Consider the following 23,278-nt stretch of genomic DNA (forward strand, 5'->3'; position numbering starts at 1 on the left):
GCTCAACATCACTAATCATTAGAGAAATGCCAATTAAAACCACAATGAGATATTACCTCACACCAGTCAGAATGGTGCTCATCCACAAAACAACACAGAATAAGTGTTGGCGAGGATGTGGAGAAAAGGGAACCTTCCTGCACTGCTGATGGGAATGCTGACTACTGCAGCCTCTGTGGAAAACAGCAGAGATTCCTCAAAATATTAAAAATCAAATTGTCTTTTGACCTAACTATCCCACTTTTAGGAATATATCCCAAGAACACCACATCAGCAAATCAAAAAGAGAAATGCACCCCCATGTTTATGGCAGCATTGTTTACTATGGCCAAGATCTGGAAACAGCCAAGTGTCTGTCAGTGGACAAGTGGATTAAGAAGCTGTGGTGCCTGACCAGACGGTGGCGCAGTGGATAGAGCGTCAGACTGGTATGCAGAGGACCCAGGTTCGAGACCCTGAGGTCGCCAGCTTGAGTGCAGACTCATCTGGTTTGAGCAAAAGCTCACCAGCTTGAGGCCAAGGTCGCTGGCTCCAGCAAGGGGTTACTCAGTCTGCTGAAGGCCCACGGTCAAGGCACATATGAGAAAGCAATCAATGAACAACTAAGGTATTGCAATGCGCAATGAAAAACTAATGATTGATGCTTCTCATCTCTCTCTATCCCTGTCTAACCCTCTCTCTGACTCACTCTCTGTCTCTGTAAAAAAAAAAAAAAAAAAAAAGAAGCAGTGGTACATAAACACAATGGAATACTATGGGGCCATGAAAAAGAAGGAAATATTATTTTTTGTGACAACATGGATGGACCTGGTAACTATTAAGTGAAATAAGCCAGGCAGAGAAAGAAAAATATCATATGACCTCTCTCATCTGAAGAATCTGACAAACAATATGAACTGAAGAGTGGAATAGAGACAGAGACGGGATCAAAAGATCCAGAAGTTAAGTGGACAGTGGGAAAGGGGATGATAGGGTGATAGGATGGGATGAGAGCAGAAAAGCAGGCCCTGGCCAGTTGGCTCATTGGTAGAGCGTCAGCCTGGTGTGCAGGATTCCCGGGTTCGTTTCCTGGCCAAGGCACACAGGAGAAGCGGCCATCTGCTTCTCCACCCCTCCCCTTCTCCTTCCTCTCTGTCTCTCCCCCTCCCACAGCCAGGGCTCCGTTGGAGCAAAGTTGGCCTGGGCGCTGAGGATGGCTCCATGGCCTCTGCCTCAGGTGCTAGAATGGCTCTGGTTGCAAGAGAGCCACATCCCAGATGAGCAGAGCATCACTGGGTGGATCCCGGTAGGGCGCATGCGGGAGTCTGTCTGACTGTCTCTCCCCATTTCCAGCTTCAGAAAAATACAAAAAAAAAAAAAAAAAAGAGCAGAAATTAAGCCTTGGAGGGAAGGGGGGAGAGCGTTATGGGGAGGAGGATATGGGGGATGTGGATGTACTGGGGAACATGGGGGAGGCGAGGATGTATTTCGGAGGGGACAGTAGAATCTATGTAAACAATTAATTAATTACAAAAATGGAAAACTATGTACACTGTCTTGAAAGCAAACAAAAAACAGAGGTATTAACTCCTCAAGAAGTGTAGTTATACTGTGTGCACCACAGCAAAGGTGCGTGTCCACTACGGAAATGTGAGGTATGTATGTAGTCTTTTAACAATCTCTGAGGAAGGCTCCAAGTGAGGAATCTTATGTTTTCTCCACAATAACTTTTTTAAAACAAAAGTTAACATTGATTATCTTGTGTCATTTGAAAATGGGTCTGAAAGAGAATCCCACACAGTACAATTTCAATGACCACATCTAATGCCAGCACCAAGGGGAGGAGTCCATGGTGACATCTTTGAAACCGACACAAACCTGAGATCTGCACGTATATGTTGTTTTTTCCTATTAAAATCCCAAGGACTTTATTCTGTAAGAAACTTTCACACAAATGTTTACAAAATCAGACAACGATGGGGGAGGAGTTATAGGAAAGGGAAAGAGGGCCGGGGGGATAAATGGTGTTGAAATGAAAGGTGTTGACTTGGGCTGGTGAACACACAATACAGTATACAGATGATGTGTTGTGGAATTGTGCACCAGAAACCTGTAAAATTGTGTTAACCAGTGTCAACCCAAGAAATTCAATTTTAAAAAAGATAAAACAATAAACATCCTCTGTGTTTGCTTTTTGAGTTTATAATGAATTTACCTGAGCTGTGTGTTTTATTTACTTTATTTTATTTATTTATTTTACATAGACAGAGAGAGAGTCAGAGTGAGGGATAGACAGGAACAGACAGACAGGAACTGAGGGAGATGAGAAGCATCAATCATTAGTTTTTCATTGCACATTGCAACACCTTAGTTGTTCATTGATTGCTTTCTCATATGTGCCTTGACCGTGGGCCTTCAGCAGACCAAGTAACCCTTTGCTTGAGCCAGCGACCTTGGGTCCAAGCTGGTGAGTTTTTGCTCAAACCTGATGAGCCCGTGCTCAAGCTGGCGACCTCGGGGTCTTGAACCTGAGTCTTCCGCATCCCAGTCTGATGCTCTATCCACTGCGCTACCACCTGGTCAGGCTGTGTGTTTTATTTTACTGGGTTTAGCTACAATTCAGCTGCTAGGAAGTTGTGGAAGGGGATTGGAGATGCCCAGTCCTTCACACAGGACTGACGAACCTGAGAAAAGCCAGGAAGAGGAAAGAATTAGGCCCCACCTGAAAATGCCACGTCTTTGAGGCTCCTGTCAGGGGAAAATAAAACAAATAGAATAGAATTAAGAAAAAGTGGGCCTAACCAGGCTGTGGCACAGTGGATAGAATGTTGGACTGGGATGCAGAGGACCCAGGTTCAGGACCCTGAGGTCGCCAGCTTGAGCCCAACGTCAATGGCTTGAGCAAGGGGTCACTCGCTCTGCCCCTCATGGTCAAGGCACATATGAGAAAGTAATCGATGAACAACTAAGGTGCCACAACGAAGAATTGATGCTTCTCATCTCTCCCTTCCTGTCTGTCTGTCCCTATCTGTCCTCTCTCACAAGAAAAAAGGAAAGAAATACTAGGACTGTTGGGCATTTTAAAATTACATGAACAAGATTACTTTTAAAACCCTTAAACTAAAGTCATAAGGGCTGCACATTTTAATGTGGCGCTCCATATGTGAATCCCTTTGAGTTTTAAGTTCATTTATAACTTATTTTTTATATGTTCAGGTATGTCACGTGACTCAAGCCCTCATATTTCTCGTAAGGCATTATGATCATCATGGGTAGGGATGTTGACATAGTTCTCTCCATTGTCCAACTTCCCTGACAGGATAGCCGTGAGCACACATAGATAAAACAAATAAAGAGCTGAGATCCTTTTATTTTTGAAAATGACCTCACCAAAAAATAAAACTGAGGAAAAACTACAAGTAGCTTGGCAGGGAAATCAGAACGTTTGCAAGAATTTATTTTTTTTCAGAGACAGAGAGTCAGAGAGAGGGATAGATAGGGACAGACAGACAGGAACGGAGAGAGATGAGAAGCATCAATCATCAGTTTTTCGTTGTGACACCTTAGTTGTTCATTGATTGCTTTCTCATATGTGCCTTTACCGTGGGCCTTCAGCAGACCGAATAACCCCTTGCTTATGTCAGTGACCTTGGGTTCAAGCTGGTGAGCCTTGCTCAAACCAGATGAGCCCGCACTCAAGTGGGAGACCTAGGGGTCTCGAACCTAGGTCCTCCGCATCCCAGTCCACGCTCTATCCACTGCGCAACTGCCTGGTCAGGCTGCAAGAAATTTTTTTGTTCTTTTTGTTTATAGTTTGTCTCATCCTCTCCTTTAAAAATTGATTTTCTGGCCTGACCTGTGGTGGTGCAGTGGATCAAGAGTCGACCTGGAGCCTTGATGCTTCCTGATCCCCCCTCCCTTTCTCTCTCTCTCCTCTAAAATAAATATATAAAAAAATTAAAAATAAATAAAATGGTTTTTCTAATAGAAAGCTGAGATGGTTTCCTCACTGTAAACCAAATAGCCTGTGGGTGAAGGTTTCTTTCTTCCTTCCTTTTTTTTTTTTTTTTGAAAGAGGGAGGAAGAGAGAGGGAGAAAGAATAGCGTTAACTTGTTGTTCCATTTAGTGGTGCACCTATTGATTTTTCTGATAGGAGCCCTGACCAAGGCTCCAACCAGTGACCTTGGGATCTAGCAAGCAATTCCAGGATCGAGCCTGGCACCTCAGTGTTCTGGGAGAACACTCTAGTCTGTGTCACCGGCCAGAGCTGTGGCTGAAGGTTTTTGTAGTGCGCAGTAATCACTCGGTCTGTCTCCTACCTAATCTGTCACAGATACAGTCAGGCCAAGCTATGTCAAATTCAAACATGACTACATAACCAGTGACCGGTCACAGGTCTGCTCACAGCGCTGGCAATTATATGGCTCCTATTCCTTACGAATTCTCGGATGGCAAGTAAGATTTTTTTCTTTTTTAATTTTATTAAAATATAACTTTTTAGTGGTTATATTCAAATCTCTCCCTCAGTGAGTTCTCTGACGCTGATGGAGGTGGACCCAATGGTGACAGTTCTTGTCTCTGATAGGGGTCCCTCTGGGATGAGGGTTAGCTGAGCTACAGCTGAAGATCCATGCACTGCATTCACAGGGCTTCTCTACAAGGTGACGCCTCATGTGTTGCAGAGCTGGCAAAGAAAACCCATTCTGGCTGGGAGGGGTTGGCTCAGTGGTAGAGCATCAGCCTGGAGTGTGGAGGTCCCAGGTTTGATTCCCGGCCAGGGCACACAGGAGAGGTGCCATCTGCTTCTCCACCCCTCCCCCCTCTCCTTCCTCTGTCTCTCTCTTCCCCTCCCACAGCCAAGGCTCCACTGGAGCAAAGTTGGCCTGGGTGCTGAGGACAGCTCCATGGTCTCTACCTCAGGCGCCAGAATGGCTCCAGTTGCAACGGAGCAATGTCCCAGATGAGCAGAGCATTGCCCCCTAGTGGGCAAGCCATGTGGATCCTGGTTGGGCGCATGCAGGAATCTGTCTGTCTGCCTCCCTGCTTCTCACTTCAGAAAAATACAAAAAACAACCCCCCCCCCCAAAAAAAACCCCTTTCCAACATTCTTTGCCTTGAAGGAGTTTTTCCACTAGGGCGGATTCCCTTTAGGAAGCCCCATCTCTGTAAAAAAAAAAAATAAATAAAAAGAAGCCCCAGAGGAGCAGTGGGGGCGGCCTCGCTCCAGCCCCAGCACTGGCCAGGCTTTCGCGCAGGAGTGGACCCGCTGGTGCTGCAGGAGGTGGGACCTGTGCTTGAAGGGTTTCCCGCACTGTGCGCATGAGTAGGGCGTCTCCCTACTGTGGATGACTGAGTGCTGCAGCTAGTACGTGCTCAGTGGAAGGCCTTCCCGCACTGCGCGCATGCATACGGCCTCTCTCCAGTGTGCAGGCGCTAGTGCTGCAGAAGCTCGGAGCCGCACTGGAAGGCCTTGCCGCACTGCGCACATGAGCACAGCTTCACCCTGTGTGCACAGTGAGGTGCTGTGCCAAGTACACTCTGGCTGAAGGACCTCTGCACTCTTGGCATGTGAAGGGTCTCTCCCCGCTGTGGGTCCTGCGGTGGTAAAGGAAGGTTGAGCCGTGGTTGAAGGCCCTCCGGCACTGTCCACACTCGTAGGGCTTCTCCCTGGTATGGACAGAGCAGTGCTGCACCAGGTAGGACCTGCGCTTGAAGGCCTTCCCGCACACGGAGCACATGCATGGCTTCTCCCCCCGTATGGGTGAGGTGGTGCTGGGTGAGGGTAGAGCTCTGGCTGAAGCTTTTCCCACACGCGTTGCATTCATAGGGCTTTGTTCTGGTGTAAACCCGCTGGTGATGCAGGAGGTACCACTTCCGGCTGAAGCTTTTCCCACACTGTTTGCACTGGTAGAGGTTCCTCACTGGCTCGATAATGGGGCCTTTCCATGGTTCCTTTGGATCACGTTCATGGAGAACCCCCTCTCCCAGAGAGGCTCTCTCCTGGGACACTCTGGAGTACAGACTGTCATCTGTCCTGAAACTGTCATGTTCCAGGATCCTTTGCCCAGGATGGTCTCCTCATGGGGGTCTGTTTTTAGCCTCGTTTCCAAATGCCCTTCCCGGTCCCTGGTCTGGTCCAACCTGGAGTCCCTGGATGATCCTGGAGTCAGGCTTCCATGGAGCAAGACTCCCTCACACAAAACCAGCAGAGCAGTGTTTCGCTCTCTGGTCTGAAGTTTGGCTCTGTCACCTGAGGAAAATCCAGGACATAGAGGGGGACTTTTAGTGATGCACCATAGAGGAAACAACACACACTTCAGTGGGCAAGTGAGGATGAAAACACCACTTCTGGTGTTGGCTGTTTTCAGGACCCTATGACATAGGTTTTAAATGACCTTTATGGTCCTTGTACCCTTGACACCTTTCAAGGGAAAATCTGGCTAGCAGGATGGACCTGGGACAGAGAACACCTGGAATGGAGGACTCCTTTTCACAGTCCAGAGTAGAGGAGGAAGTGCAGTTTCAATAACACTGTCTAGGAGACAGGGAAGGAGGGGAAGGGGTAGAGGGGAATGTGCCCTAAGAACTGACATCTTGCCCTGGCTGGATGGCTTGGCTAGTTAGAGCATCATCCTGAAGCACAAGTTGCTGGTTCGATCCCCAGTTGGGGCACATATAGGAGCAGATCAATGTTCCTGTCTCTCTCTGTCGTGCATGCGCTCTCTCCCTTTCTCTCTAAAGTTAATAAATAATAAAAATATATTTTAAAAAAACTGCCATCTCAGCTCTGGCCAGGACGCTCAGTATGTCGGAGTGTCATCCCAGTACGCTAAGGTTGCAGGATTCATCCCCACGCAGGGCACATATAAAAATCAACCAATAGCCTGACCTGTGGTGGCGCAGTGGATAAACCATCGACCTGGAACACTGAGGTCACTGGTTTGAAACAGTGGGCTTGCTTGGTCGAGGCACATATGGGAATTGCTGCTTCCTGCTTCTCCTTTCTCTCTCTCTCTCTCCTCTGTAAAATAAGTATATTAAAAAAAAAAAAAAGAATCAACCAATGAATGGATAAATAAGTGGAACAGCAAATCAATGTTTCTCTCTCTCTCTCCCCTCCCTACATCTCTAAAAGCAATCAAGAAATAAACATTTAAAAAAATTTTTTATTCATTTTTTTTTAGAGAGTGAGAGAGAAGGGGTTGGCAAGGAACAGGAAGCATCAACTTCCATATGTACCTTAACCAAGCAACCCCTGGGTTTTGAACTGGTGACCTCTGTGTTCCAGGTTGACCCTTTATCTACTGTGCCACCTCAGGTCAGGCACTCAGCACAGTTCTTGACTTGAGTGTTCACTAAACTGTGGGTCATTATCCTTGTTCTCTGTGGTTAATTTTACATGTCCCCTTGGCCAGGGTATCTTGCTCAGTTGTTTTGGTCAGATACCAGTCTAGATGTTGCTGTGAGGTAGCTTTTTTTTTTAACATTTTTTTTTAATTTATAGACTGATTCAGTCTTTTTTTGTGGTTAATGATTTTTTCCTTCTTATTTAGGTATATTTCTTTTTTTTTTTTTTTTTTTGAAGTTGGAAACGGGGAGGCAGTCAGACAGACTCCTGCATGCGCCCTACCAGCATCCACCGGCATGCCCACCAGGGGGCGATGCTCTGCCCATGTGGGGCATTGCTCTGTTGCCACCAGAGTCATTCTAGCGCCTGAGGCAGAGGCCATGGAGCCATCCTCAGCGCCCGGGCCAACTTTGTTCCAATGGAGCCTCGGCTGCGGCAGGGGAAGAGAGAGACAGAGAGGAAGGAGAGGGGGAGGGGAGGAGAAGCAGATGAGCACTTCTCTTTGTGTGCCCTGGCCGGTAATCGAACCCGGGACTCCTGCACGCCAGGCCGACACTCTACCACTGAGCCAATTGGCAAGGGCCTGTGAGGTAGCTTTTGAGTGTGATTAACATTTAAATCAGTGGACTTTTTTTTTTTATTATTATTCATTTTTTTAGAGAGGAGAGAGAGAGGCAGAGAGAGAGGAGAGACAGACAGGGGGGAGGAGCTAGAAGCATCAACTCCCATATGTGCCTTGACCAGGCAGGCCCAGGGTTTCGAACCGGCAAGCTCAGCATTTCCACGTCGACGCTTTATCCACTGCGCCACCACAGGTCAGGCTAAATCAGTGGACTTTTGAGAAAAACAGACTACCCTTCCTAATGTGGGTAGGCCTCAGCCAACCACCTGATGGCCTTATGACTGAGCCCCCTCCCCCCCCCCAGAGAGGGAAGGAATTAGCCTCCATACTCAAGTCTGCCAACACCCAGTCTTCCAGCACACAGGCCTGCCTTGCAGACTTTGAAATTGCTTTTCCCTCATAATCTCAAAAGTGAACTTTTTTTTTTAAACAGTTAGCTTTTATTTATTTATTATTTTTTTAAAGACTTTATTTATTCAATTTTTAGAGAGGAGAGAGAGAGAGAGAAGGAGGAAGGAGCAGGAAGCATCAACTCCCATATGTGCCTCTACCAGGCAAGCCCGGGGTTTTGAACTGGCGACCTCAGTGTTCCAGGTTGATGCTTTATCCCACTGCGCCACCACAGGTCAGGCGAACTCTTTAAAATAAATAAAATACCTCTGTCCTATTGGTTCTGATTCACTGGGGAACCCTGAATAATATAGGATGGGGCAAAAGAAGGTGTACAGTTATCCATATGGAAAATAATATAATAATAAGTAATAGATTAACTCTTTCGTGTGCTCACAACAGTATACCTACTTTTGACCCACCCTGTGTGTCCTTATTGTTGCATTAGGAAATTAGGGTGACAGCAATGATATCAGCAAGAACAAGGTGTTTGTTGTACAAGCCAAGGACAGGGTCCTCCGTAGAAACCAACCCTGCCAACATACTGAACTTGGACTTCCAGCCTCCAGAGCTGTGAGAAAATAAATTTCTGTCGTTAAATACACAGGAGCATGTGGGCGCACTCATACATTCACACACACTGAAAAAAGAATAAAGAATAAAACAAATCTGCAGAGACAGTGTAAACAGTGGATACCACTGTAGGAGAAGCTATTGACAAGAATGGGGCACCAGGAAGACGCCATGGTCCCAGGAATATTCCAAGTGCTGACCAGGGCAGATGACACTTGTTAATACATATGTAAGGCCCTGGCCAGTTGGCTCAGTGGTAGAGCGTCGGCCTGGCATGCGGGTTACCAGGGTTCGGTTCCCGGCCAGGGCACATAGGAGAAGCGCCCATTTGCTTCTCCACCCCCCCCTTCCTCTCTGTCTCTCTCTTCCCCTCCCGCAGCCGAGGCTCCACTGGAGCAAAGATGGTCCAGGAGCTGGGGATGGCTCCTTGGCCTCTGCCCCAGGTGCTGGAGTGGCTCTGGTTGCGGCAGAGCGACGCCCCGGAGGGGCAGAGCATCGCCCCTGGTGGGCGTGCCGGGTGGATCCCGGTAGGATGCATGCGGGAGTCTGTCTGACTGTCTCTCCCCGTTTCCAGCTTCGGAAAAATACAAAAAAAAAATAAAAAAAAATACATATGTAAAAATTTAAGCTGAACCCTTAAGATTTGTGCACATTACAGTACATTCTGATATAAAAACAATGAAGAAGAGTTTAAACAATGGGTGTATACATCTTTCCAAGAAATGAGATAACTCCCTTGATGAACTTGGTTTTATAAGTAGAGTACACATTGGTTGAGGGCTTCCAAAGATCTAATACTATTTGTGTTTTCTTTTTCCCCAAGTTGAAAGCACCCCGAGCACGTTGTCTGTTGAGCAGACAGAGGATGAAGACAGACAAGGCAAAGAACAAGTGAATAAGCAAATTCCTAAGAAGGTAAAGGTATGAACTGTGTGGGCTCGCCGGCCATGACCACTAGTCAGACATCATCTACAGAGGATAAGGGAAGGCACAGGTGTGAGGCCGACACCACGGAGCCTTTAAGCATTTTGGAGGAGAACACTTGTTATTAATATTTTTTACATTCTTTTTTTCTTTTTTTTTTTTTTACAGACATAGAGCCAGAGAAAGGGATAGACAGGGACAGACAGACAGGAATGGAGAGATGAGAAACACCAATCATTAGTTTTTTGTTGCACGTTGCAACACCTTAATTGTTCATTGATTGCTTTCTCACACGCGCCTTGACCGCGGGCCTTCAGCAGACCGAGTAACCCCTTGCTTGAGCCAGCGACCTTGGGCTCAAGCTGGTGAGCTTTTTGCTCAAACCAGATGAGCCCTCGCTCAAGCTGGCGACCTCGGGATCTCGAACTTGGGTTTTCTACATCCCAGTCTGACGCACTATCCACTGCGCCACCACCTGGTCAGGCTGTTTTTTACATTCTTATTGAATTTATTATGGCGACACTGACATTGCCTTTATTTTTAACATGCTGTTGATAATGTACTAAGACACCAGTGACCAAGGAAGGGGTGAGGAATTGGGGCATGTCTGAGTGGCTACAGAAGCTGGTGCAGGAAGAGCTCACCAGAGGCGAGAGCAGATGGGGGAGACTTGGTAAGTCTCTGGCATCATTCAGGCAAAAGATAATGAATGAAGGCCCTGGCCGGATGGCTCAGTGGTAGAGTGTGGCCCAGCATGTGGAAGTTCTGGGTTCGATTCCCGGTCAGGGCACAACGGAGAAGTGCCCATCTGCTTTTACACCCTTCCTCCTCTCCTTCCTCTTTGTCTCTCTCTTCCCCTACTGCAGCCAAGGCTCCATTGGAACAAAGTTGGCCTGGGTGCTGAGGAAGGCTCCATGGCTTCTGCCTCAGGCGCTAGAATGGCTTCAGTTTCAATGGAGCAGCGCCCCAGATGGGCAGAGCATCGCCCCCTGGTGGGCATGCCAGGTGGATCCCGGTTGGGCACATGGGGGAGTTTATCTGTCTGCCTCCTCACTTCTCACTTCAGAAAAATTAAAAAAAAAAAAAAAAAAGATAATGAATGAAGATGGTGGGGATGAGGTCAGGGGACAAAGACAAATCAAATGAGCAGGACCCGGGATGTATGGCTGTTGGATTTAATGGAGACAGAGATGAGGAGGTGTTTCCAGTCTTACCTGCTTGGATGGCAGGACCTTCTCTGAACTGTGGGTGTGGGACGAGTGGGCATGCTCACGAGGGTCTTCTCAGGCACGATGAGCCTCTGAGACCCTTACGTGGCAGTTAGGGGTAGCATCTGGAACGGTTGGCTGCTGCTGGAGCTGGCCACCAACACTCACAGGCTGGCTGGGCAGCCTAGCGGTCACCAGAGAGGACATCATGACATGCTGTGGATAGCTGTCATGTGGGTAGCTGCTCCATTATACCATATGTGCCTTGACCAGGCAAGCCCAGGGTTTCAAACCGGCGACCTCAGCATTTCCAGGTCGACGCGTTATCCACTGCGCCACCACAGGTCAGGCTGGATATGGGTGTTTTGCAGAGAGTGAAACCTCTCCATCCTGTCTAGGACTTCAGGTACAGTTGATGCATCCAGCTACACTCACAGCAGAGATGAGGACCAAATGTCACCTCGGTGTTTCTGGCAAGTGGTCAAGGAAGATACTGTGCAAGGGGCGGCTTCTGAGTGTTTGATGGATCGACAGGAGGGTGGAGGAGCAGATGGAGAAGGCAGTAAATATGGTTTCACAACATATTGTGTAGATAAGTCCTTTCAGGGAGAAGAAAGGTTCCCTTTTCCTTTGGGTCCAGAAAGAAATGTGTGGAACCATCACCGCTCATTATGATTTGATTAATATAATTCCATGGCTACACTAAGAGCTGACTTTTTTTTTTTTTTGTATTTTTCCAAAGTGAGAAGTGGGGAGGCAATCAGACAGAATCCTGCATGCTCCGGACCAGGACCTACCTGGCATGCCCACCAGGGGGCAATGCTCTGCCCATCTGGGTAGCTGCTCCATTATAACCGGAGCCATTCTAGTGACTGAGGCAGAGGCCATGGAGCCATTCTCAGTGCCTAGGCCAACTTTGCTCCAGTGGAGCCTTGGCTACGGGAGGGAGAAAGGAGAGGGGGAAGGGTGGAGAAGCAGTTGGGTGCTTCTCCTGTGTGCCCTGACTGGGAATCAAACCCGGGACTTCCACACGCTGGGCCAACGTTCTACCACTGAGCCAACTGGCCAGGGCGGCACCTGAGTCTTTAAATAACAGGGTGGTTCAGTCGACCTGGTGATGTACGCACCTTAATGTGAAAAGAACAACCAGGACCCCCCTGAGTTCCACAAAGTTCAGGGCAGTGGTATTCTGAAGACTGCCGTGACCCCACCTGTTGGTTCCTACCTGAACAGGTGCTCTGTGAACGGCCTCTCTTCACCCTGCAGAGCTCCTGCCCTTGCTCCAGCAGATAGGTCAGCTCTGGCTTGGGAACTGGATGTCCTGAGGATAGAGAAAGAAACTGGATATGGGTGTTTTTGGTTTTTTTTTTAAATCTGTTTTTTTCTATTTTTCTTTATTCATTTTTAGAGAGGAGAGAGTGAGGGAGAGAGAGACAGAGAGAGAGAAGGGGGGAGGAGCTGGAAGCATCAACTCCCATATGTGCCTTGACCAGGCAAGCCCAGGGTTTCAAACCGGCGACCTCAGCATTTCCAGGTCGATGCGTTATCCACTGCGCCACCAGAGGTCAGGCTGGATATGGGTGTTTTGCAGAGAGTGAAACCTCTCCATCCTGTCTAGGACTTCAGGACGGGGACAATACTGTGAATGAAGCCACTACCAAAATAAAGAAAATGGCCTGACCAGGTGGTGGCATAGTGGATAGAGTGTCGGACTGGGATGCGGAAGGACCCAGGTTCGAGACCCTGAGGTCGCCAGCTTGAGCGCGGGCTCATCTGGCTTGAGCAAAGAGCTCACCAGCTTAGACCCAAGGTCGCTGGCTCCAGCAGGGGGTTACTCGGTCTGCTGAAGGCCCGCGGTCAAGGCACATGTGAGAAAGCAATCAATGAACAACTAAGAAGTCGCAACGCGCAACGAGAAACTGATGATTGATGCTTCTCATCTCTCTTCGTTCCTGTCTGTCTGTCCCTGTCTATCTCTGCCTCTGTAAAAAAAAAAAAAAAAAAGAAAAAAAGAAAAAAAGAAAATGCTAATGTGTGACCTGGACACCAAGGGCACAAATCCCACTCCTGGCTGCAACTGTTGAGAAGGGTGGTGCTGTCTGTCTGCACAACACCACTAACCTTGAATTTCACCAGCCAAAGCCAACACTGTTCAGGTGCACAACACTTTCACACAGCCATGGACACCGGAAATGTCAGCCCATTCTTCCAGAAGATATTCTGTAATTAATCTAAGCCACTAGTTCTCAAAAACCCCATGGTTCAGAACCACCTAGGCATGCCTGATTTCAACCTCAAACCAAAAGAAACTCAATCTCTCAGGATGAGACCCAAGCATCAGTATCTGTGAAACTTCCCCAGGGTTCAGGTGCCCAGAGAGGATTGAAAATGCTTGTAGAAGTCAGTTGGTGAGCCTGACCAGGTGGAGGCACAGTGGATAGAGTGTTGGACTGGGCAGCAGAGTACCCAGGTTCAAAACCCCGAGGTTGCCGGCTTGAACGTGGGCTCATAGACATGACCACATAGTTGCTGGCTTGAGCCCAAGGTCTCTGGCTTGAAACCCAAAGTTGCCAGCTTGAGCAACTGGTCACTCACTCTGCTGTAGCTCCCGGGTCAAGGCATATATGAGAAAGCAATGAATGAACAACTAAGGAGCTGCAACAAAGAACTGATGCTTCTCATCTCTCTCTGCCTTTCTGTCTCTGTCCCTGTCTGTCACTTTCTCTGACTCTCTCTGTTTCTATATATAAAAAAAAAAAAGTCAGTTGGTGAATGGCATCCCTGATTACTAGTATTTTTTTTTTTAAATTTAGTCATTAGAGGGAAGGCAGAGACAGACTCCCGAATGTACCCCAACCGGGATCCACTTGGCAAGCCCACGAGGGGGTGATGTTCTGCCCATCTGGGGCGTTGCTCCAACTGAGTTTTTCTTAGTGCCTGAGGCAGAAGCCATGGAGCCATCCTCAGCACCAGAGGCCAGTGTGCTCAAACCAACTGAGCCATGGTTATGTGAGTGGAAGAGAGAGAGAGAATGAGAGAGAGAGGAGAGGGCGAAGGGTGGAGAAGCAGATGCGCGCTTCTCCTGTGTGCCCTGGCCGGGAACCGAACCCAGGATTTCCACACACCGGGCCAACGCTCTACCACTAGGATTCTTGTTCTGAAAAGGCCCTGGCCAGTTGGCTCAGTGGTAGAGTGTTGGCCTGGCGTGCAGGAGTCCTGGGTTCGATTCCCGGCCAGGGCACACAGGAGAAGCACCCATCTGCTTCTCCACCCCTCCCCCTCTCTGTCTCTCTCCTCCCCTCCCTCAGCCAAGGCTCCATTGGAGCAAAAGATGGCCCAGGCACTGAGGATGACTCTGTGGCCTCTGCCTCAGGCACTATAATGGCTCTGGTTGCAACAGAGCATCGCCCCAGATGGGCAGAGCATCGCACCCTGGTGGACGTGCTGGGTGGATCCCGGTTGGGCGCATGCGGGAGTCTGTCTGACTGCCTCCCTGTTTCCAACTTCAGAAAAGTACTAAAAAAAAAAAGAAAGAAGGCGGTGATCCTGTGTGGGAGCAGAGGGCTCAGCAGGGACCATGCTGCCTTGGTCACTGCCATAGCCTCCTACAACGCTGCCAGGGCCACCCGGAGGAAATGGCAGATGGCTGGTCCAGGCAGAGGAACAGAGAGAACCTCCATGTCATTCTGTTACATGCCGCTAAGTGTGTCTCAACAGAGACCAGAGGATTCTGTGTAGAAGTCCATGACTGAGCTCCTGGGACCCGCTGAAGTCTCAGCTGCCAAATTTTGATCCACAGCCCAGGATCCATTTCAGTCATAGTCACTGATATGTGCTGTGTGTCTGGTACTGACCTCAGGCAGGAGGCAGGTCAAAAGGTTAATCGGCCACTTGAGCTCACTTCCACCTCAGGACCTTTTCTCATGTTGGTTCCTCCACTGGGAACCCCTCCTCCGTTGCCCTTCCCAGCTAGCGCTTTGCCTTCGAGTCTCTGCTCCAATATCACTTCCTCAGATAGGTTATGACCTCCTGGTTACATACTCCTAAATTCGCCTTCTTTTTCCTTCTATAACTCATCACAATTCATCTGAGAGCTGATGTCAACCCTCCCAGCATGTACAATGTACCATCATTACTGATGATTTCCCTTTAAACTGACCCACTTTAAAAAAAAAAAAAATTATTTATTATTTTTTACAGAAACAGAGTCAGAGAGAGGGATAGATAGGGACAGACAGACAGGAACAGAGAGAGATGAGAAGCATCAATCATCAGTTTTTCATTGCAACACCTTAGTTGTTCATTGATTGCTTTCTCATATGTGCCTTGACCGTGGGCCTTCAGCAGAAGAAGTAACCCCTTGCTCAAGCCAGCAACCTTGGGTCCAAGCTGGTGAGCTTTGCTCAAACCAGATGAGCTCGCACTCAAGCTGGCAACCTCGGGGTCTCAAACCTGGGTCATCCGCATCCCAGTCCGACACTCTATCCACTGCGCCACCGCCTGGTCAGGCTAAACTGACCCACTTTTTATTCTTAAATATTTTAATCTAAGAGAAACCCTGTTGTCCTGGATGGATAGCTTGTTTGGTTGGAACATTATCCTGATTCACAAAGGTTGTAGGTTCGATCCCCGTCAGGGCATATACAGGAACAGATCAGTGTTTTTGTCTGTCTCTCCCTTTTTCTCTGTCTAAAATCAATAAATAAATTTAAAACATAAAAAAAATAAATAGGCTCTGGCTTGTTGGCTCAGCAGTAGAGCGTTGGCCTGGTGTGTGGAAGTCCCGGTTTCAATTTATGCTCAGGGCACACAGAAGAGCTCCCATCTGCTTCTCCACCCTTCCTCCTCTCCTTTGTCTCTGTCTCTCTCTTCCCCTCCCGCAGGCAAGGCTCCATTGGAACAAAGTTGGCCCGGACACTGAGGATGGCTCCGTGGCCTCCGCCTCAGGCGCTAAAATGTCTCGGGTTGCAAAGGCGCATTGCCGCCTGGTGGGCATGCCAGGTAGATCCCGGTTGGGCACATGCAGGAGTCTGTCCTTCTCCTCCCTGCTTCTCACTTAAGAAAAATTCCCCAGCCTGACCTGTGGTGGCGCAGTGGATGGAGCGTCAACCTGGAATGCTGAGGTCGCTGGTTCAAAACCCTGGGCTTGCCTGGTCAAGGCACATGTGGGAGTTGATGCTTCCTGCTCCTCCCCCTGTTCTCTCTCTATCTCTCCCTCTCTCTCTCTCTCTAATAAAAATGAATAAATAAAATCTAAAAAAAAGAAAAAAAAAGAAAAATTCCCCAAAAGAAATAATAATAAACCCCATAAAAATAAATAAAAAGAACCCTGTTTTGTTTTGGAAAATTAGGAAAGTCCATTTCACATCCCACAATGGGAAGTTACCATCAAAACACAACAATGAAATCAAAATAGTGCCACCAAGTCCTGGAGAGCTCATGCCGATGCTTGGGGCTGTGAAGTGGAGGGTGCTCCTTCTGTTGAAAAGAGAAACTGGTCACAATTAGGTGACACAACAGACTCAGCACTGATAAGACTTTCTCTTGACAGCAACCAGCATGCCAGACAGAGAAGGTGAAAAGACTGGCTTTCTCAGGGAATCTACCCATGACACCTACGACATTCCTACGCACCTTCAAAATCATCTCCTGTGTGGCCCAGGCCTCAGGAAATATGACTGTGTAGACACCAGAGACTTTTTTTTACCAAGATTGTGTTGTCTACAACATCCTTGGGTGACATTGATGACAAATGACATGTGGGCATCTGCCTGACTCAACCTCTTTTCAGAGAACATCCTGTCACCCTGATGAGTGGACCTGGGGACCCCTAACCCAATCAGAAGTCAGTTTCCCTCCTGTTGCTTCTGGGATACAGACCTCAGACTGAGGTCTGAGTGTGCTGGGCATTGGGGTAAAGATTCGTGTTCAGAAAGACATTGTTTCCTCCCAACCGTCCCTGATGCAGACACAGGAGACCAGGCTGGAGAAGGGACCAGAAAGCTGCAGTGGCTGTGGGGAAAAGAGATGGTGGCTTTTGTGGCCTTGTTTCTTTTTTGCTTTTTTTCCCCCCGAAGTTAGAAGCGGGTGGCAGTCAGACAGACTCCGGCATGCGCCCAACCAGGATCCACCCGGCATGCCCACCAGGGGGCAATGCTCTGCTGCAACCGTAGCCATTCCAGTGCCTGAGGTGGAGGTCATGGAGCCATCCTCAGTGCCCAGGCCAACTTTTGCTCTCATGCAGTCATGGCTGCAGGAGGGAAAGAGAGAGAGAGAGGAAGGAGAGTAGGAAGGGTGGAGAAGCAGATGGGCGCTTCTCTGTGTGCCCTGGCTGGGAATCAAACCTGGGACTTTGACACTCCGGGGTGACACTCTACCACTGAGCCAACCGGTCAGGGCCAGTCTGTGGCCTTGACCAGCCAGAAATCAAGGTTATGTTCCCTGACGGGGATTAGAGGTGAGCGCTTACCCAGTGAGACCAGGAACCCACAGGTCTCCAACATCACCTTCCAGTATAGGATCCTCTGAGTCACGTCCAGCAATTCTCACTCTGCCCAGGTGAAGGTCACAAACACATCTTTGAAGGTCACTGGAGCCTAGAAAGCCAAACACAGTAGCACCATGCACCTTGTGGCTGTGGCTGAGATCAGAACCTGTCAGTCACTGGTGAAGGTGCAGAGACCTAGGATCAAATCAGCAAGGCCTCCTGAGGGTCAAGCCCTGTGCTGGACTCCAAGGGGAGGAGCATGGGGCCTTTAGATATAATGCTGATGTGGCTGAGAAAAGAATTTTCCTAGGGAAGTCACTAGAGGTGATGCAGACAATGGCATGCCCATGAGGACTGTGGGGCAGTGAGTGGTCTGGAATCTGAGGAATAAGGGAAAACTATGATGAAGATCCCAACAATGGATAAAGCAGCTAAAGCCCTGGCCAGTTGGCTCAGGGGTAGAGCGTTGGCCAGGCATGTGGACGTCTTGGGTGCAATTCCCGGCCAGGGCACACAGGAGAAGCACCCATCAGTTTCTCCACCCTTCCCCCTCTCCTTCCTCTCTATCTCTCTCTTCCCCTCCCACAGCCAAGGCTCCATGGGAGCAAAGTTGGCCCCAGGCGCTGAGGACGGCTCCATGGCCTCTGCCTAAGGCACTGGAATGGCTCTGGTTCCAGTGGAGCGACACCCCAGGTGGGCAGAGCATCGCCCCCTGGTGGGCATGCCATGTGGATCCTGGTCGGGCGCATGTGGGAGTCTGTCTCTCTGCCTCCCTACTTCTCACTTCAGAAAAATACAAAAAGAAAAAGAAGGAAAAAGCAGCTGCTGAGCCTCCCTGGTCCTTGCTGTCACCCTGCCCACGTGAGGGCTTCACATGCCAGGGTGGTCTGTCTCCAGCTCTGGAGCCAGACTCATGACATTGAATCAGAATCCTGACTGACGCTTGCCAGCAGTGTGGACATGGGAGCACATGACATCACTTCTCTAAGTCTTGGTTTCCACATCAGTGCAGGGATCATGTTCGCTTCACCAGACAATTCTGAGAACTCAAGAGGAAATGTTCATGGGAGAAACACGGAAGCACCAGACGGGTAAGTGTTCAACATCTTTTGTGACTTTTCCTTACCCTCCCTCAGCCCATAAGGTAAATGCCACCATCACTTTCATGTCACAGTCAGTGGGAACTCAAGAAATTCACCTACCATCCCATAGTTAAGGAGCAGATTTAAGCAGGTGGGATTTAAATTTCCAAAGGAAGGTGGCAAAGAGTTGGGGCCAGCTCGGAGCCAGGAGTATCTTAGGTAGAACTAAAAGAGCCCGGAAAAGATTATCTTAACAGGTGACACTGAGGCACAGAATGGATGCAGAGAGACAGCCCTGCAGAGACCTGGGGACAGGGCCCCAGAGAAAGGAAAGTACAAGGGCAAAGGCTGCAAAATGGACAGGAGTTTGGTTAGGTTCAAGACCACCTGGGTGGGTGCCCCAAGCAAGGAAAAGTGTGTGGAGGTAGTCAGAGGGGCAGATCCAGGGGAGCTCTGCTGGCTATAGTGGGCACTTTGTGTTCATTATAAGAGTGATGGGAGACCTTCCCTGGCCGGTTTGCTCAGTGGTAGAGCGTCGACCTGGCATGTAGAAGTCCCGGGTTCGATTCCCGGCCAGGGCACACAGGAGAAGCGCCCATTTGCTTCTCCACCCTTCCCCCTCTCCTTCCTCTCTGTCTCTCTCTTCCCCTCCCGCAGCCGAGGCTCCATTGGAGCAAAGATGGCCCGGGCGCTGGGGATGGTTCCTTGGCCTATGCCCCAGGCCCTAGAGTGGCTCTGGTAGCAAAAGAGCAACGCCCCGGAGGGGCAGAGCATCGCCCCCTGGTGGGCAGAGCGTTGCCCCCTGGTGGGCGTGCCGGGTGGATCCCCGTCAGGTGCATGCGGGAGTCTGTCTGACTGTCTCTCCCGGTTTCTAGCTTCAGAAAAATACAAAAAAAAAAAAAAAAAAGAGTGATGGGAGACCCTGAAGGGAAGACCCATTCATTCACTCAACCTTTTATGGAGTACCTTTTACCAACCCAGGCACTTCTAATCTTGGCATAGAGAAGCAACAGGAACTCATGGTTCTGGCCTGGAAACAGAGCCTAAAGAAGCAACTTAATAAATGACCAAGACTGCCTGACCAGGCGGTGGCGCAGTGGATAGAGCGTCGGACTGGGACTCGGAGGACCCAGGTTTGAAATCCTGAGGTCCCCGGCTTGAGCGCGGGCTCATCTGGTTTGAGCGTGGGCTCACCAATTGAGCCCAAGGTCACTGGCTTGAGCAAAGAGTCACTCACTCTGCTGTAGCCCCTGGTTCAGGCACATATGAGAAAGCAATCAATGAACAATTAAGGTGCCGCAATGAAGAAATGATGCTTCTCATCTCTCTCCCTTCCTGTCTGTCTGCCCCTATATGTATCTGTCCCTCCCTCTGACTCTGTCTCTGTCAAACATAAAATAAATGATCAATACAGCATCAGAGAGCCCTAAAAATTCTAAAGACAAGAAAATGGAGGAGACTGAAGAGACTACAGTCCACTTTAGATGTAGCAATACCTTTCAAAAAGGCATACTCCAGTCAGCCTGACAAAGTGAGGGAGGGAGACTATGGATGGGAAATTAACAAGACGAATCTTGACAGAGATCTGGGTTTTGGTGAGGGCAGTAGTTTGTCAGAGAGTGGCCTGGGGCCTCCGGTGCCTTTCAAAGGAACATCCCATTTCTATAACCACTGACCATTTCAATGTGCTCCCTTTTCAAATACAACTAAATGTACAGAACAAGAAAAAGGATTCACTACTGTGAGTGGGAAGCCAGGTTTACCCAGCCTGGTATGTAGAGGCTGCCAGCCTGGAAGGCATCTCTGTGGAAACGCTGACCCACACTGGGCACGGGTGGGCACACCACCGACATGTCCTTTCTAGTTTACTCAATCAAGAAGAGAAACTGTCAATGGCCCTGGCCGGTTTGCTATGAGGTAGAGCGTCAGCCCAGCGTGTGGAAGTCCTAGGTTTGATTCCCGGCCAGGGCACAGGGGCGAAGCGCCCATCTGCTTCTCCACCCTTCCCCTTCTCCTTTCTCTCTATCTCTCTCTTCCCCTCTGCAGCCAAGGCTCCCCTGGAGCAAAGTTGGCCTGGGTGCTGAGGATGGATCCATGGCCTCTGCCTCAGGCGCTAGAATGGCTCCGGTTGCAAAGAAACAATGGCCTCAGATGGGCAGAGAATCGCCACCTAGTGGGCATGCCGGGTGTATCCGGTCAGGCGCATGTGGGAGTTGTCTCTGTGCCTCCCAGCTTCTCACTTCAGAAAAATACAAAACAAAACAAAAAACAGAGATAAATAACTCCAAAATGTTAAAATAAGAAAAAAAAGAGAGAGAAACTGTCAGTATCCTTATTTTATGGCCTGAAAACCAAGCTCAGGGCAGCGAGGGGCTTGCTGAGGATCACAACCACGCTCAGGGGCGCAGCCGAACCCACAGTGCGGGGTGGGGGGGGAGGGTGTGTGTCTCTCCCTTACACAACGGTGTCCTCTCGGGAGCAGAATCGGAACCCGACCCCATGGAGTCCCCGACCTGGACGGTGATCCAAAGCCGAGAGGGATCCTATCCCGGGGCTCCCCAGACACCACGGCTGGAACAAGAAGTCACCCACCGGATCCTGTTGTCTGTCGCGAGACGGCGAGGGATCTGGGGCATCCCGCCCACTCACCTGCGCCGGTGCCATCGGCGCCATCATGGGACCGCGCGAAGACGCTGAGGACTCCGCGGGCTCAGCCGTCAGTCCCCCAGGACCTACGCGGGCGCGAGCACCTCACCGTCGTGTCTCCGCTCCAAGCCCACAGACCCACAGGTCACCGTCTGACACCATACCCTCTATGCCGGAAGTCTCGCCGCTGCCAAGCGGGCCAATAATCCTTTATCCATTACGTCATTTTCCCGCGACATCCCTCGGGGACTCGCGAAGCACAACCTTTAGGGTAGTGTAGTGTTTTCCTGCACCCGGCCTACCCCAAACTGTTCATCTCCTTCTGGGAGCTAAGGCCCCTGGAGGCGAGAGGAGGGATGCTAGGAATGGCCTGGCAGAGGCTCCAAAGGAGGACATCCTTTGGGGAGTCCCGAAGAGGATGCATCTGGGTTTCCTGGTTGTGTTTTGTGCCTCTTGCTGTTTCAGATGCCTGACAGGCGCTTGTGCAGTGGATAGAGCGTCGAACTAGGGCTCAGACGACCCAGGTTCAAAACCCTGAGATCGTTGGTTTGAGCGCAGGTTCATCTGTTTGAGCGTGAGGTTCCTGGATTGAGCGTGGGATCATAGACATGACCCCTTGGCCAGTGGTCCAAGGCCACTGGCTTGGGCAAGGGGTCACTGGCTCTGCTGTAGCCCCAATCAAGGCACATATGAGAAAGCAATCAATGAACAACTAAGGTGCTGCAAAGAAGAATTGATGCTTCTCATCTCTCTCCCTTCCTGTCTATCTGTCCCTATCTGTCCCTTTCTCTCTCTCTCTCTCTCTCTGTCTCCATCCAAAATATAGTAGTAATAATAATAATAAGAAGAAGAAACTGCTACAGGAAGTTGAGAGTCTATGAAATTTGTCATCAAGCTTGTCCAAGCGGTGGCACAGTGGCTGGAGCATCGGACTGGGAAGTGTAGTACCCAGGTTTAAAACCTCAAGGTCACTGGCTTGAGTGTGGGCTCATCTGGTTTGAGCAAGGCTCACCAGCTTGCTCCCAAGGTCACTGACTTGAGCAAGGGGTCACTTGCTCTGCTGTAGCGCCCTCCCACCCCCCAGGGTCCAGAAACATGAGGGAGCAATCAGTGAACAACTAAGATGCCACAAAGAAGAATTGATGCTTCTCATCTCTCTGCCTTTCTTTCTGTCTGTCCCTATCTGTCCCTGTCTCTGTCTCTGTCACATACACAAAAAAATCTGGCATCAGAAGTTTTCCCATTGTGTCTGTGGTTTTCTTTCTTGTTAATTTTCTATTTCTAGTAAGTCCTTTTTATTTTATTTATTTTTATTTTTTGACAGAGAGTCAGGATAGATAGGAACAGACAGACTGGAAGGGAGAGAGATGAGAAGCAACAATTTTTTTTTCTCTCTTTCTAGTTTTCTCTCCAGTTTTTTTGTTTTTGTTTTTGTTTTACAGAGACAGAGAGAGTCAGAGAGAGGGATAGATAGGGACAGACAGACAGGAATAGAGAGAGATGAGAAGCATCAATCATTAGTTTTTTGTTGCGACACTTTAGTTGTTCATTGATTGATTTCTCATATGTGCCTTGACCATGGGCCTTCAGCAGACCAAGTAACCCCTTGCTCAAGCCAAGGACTTTGGGTCCAAGCTAGTGAGCTTTGCTCAAACCAGATGAGCCCGCGCTCAAGCTGGCGATCTCAGGGTCTTGAACCTGGGTCCTCTGCGTCCCATTTCTATGCTCTCCACTGAGCCACCGCCTGGTTAGGCAAGAAGCAATAATTTTTCATTGTGGCACTTTAGTTGTTCATTGATTGCTTTCTCATATGTGCCTTGACCAGGGGGCTACAGCAGACCAAATAACCCCTTGCTCAAGCCAGGAACCTTGAGTTCAAACTGGTGAGCTTTGCTCAAACCAGATGAACACGCGATCAAGCTGGCAAATTCTGAGTCTCGAACCTGGGTCTTCCGCAGCCCATTCCGACGCTCTATCCACTCCGCCACTGCCTGGTCAGGCTTATTTTTGTTTTGGTT

At 49.3% G+C, this 23,278-nt stretch overlaps 1 pseudogene; it reads right to left on the minus strand.

Moving 5' to 3' along the window:
* Nucleotides 1-1,966: 1,966 nt before the first annotated feature.
* Nucleotides 1,967-21,438, minus strand: LOC136399485 (zinc finger protein 550-like; annotated as a pseudogene).
* Nucleotides 21,439-23,278: the final 1,840 nt, after the last annotated feature.

This window comes from Saccopteryx leptura, chromosome 3 (assembly GCF_036850995.1).
Source record: "Saccopteryx leptura isolate mSacLep1 chromosome 3, mSacLep1_pri_phased_curated, whole genome shotgun sequence".
Classification (NCBI taxonomy): Eukaryota; Metazoa; Chordata; class Mammalia; order Chiroptera; family Emballonuridae; genus Saccopteryx; species Saccopteryx leptura.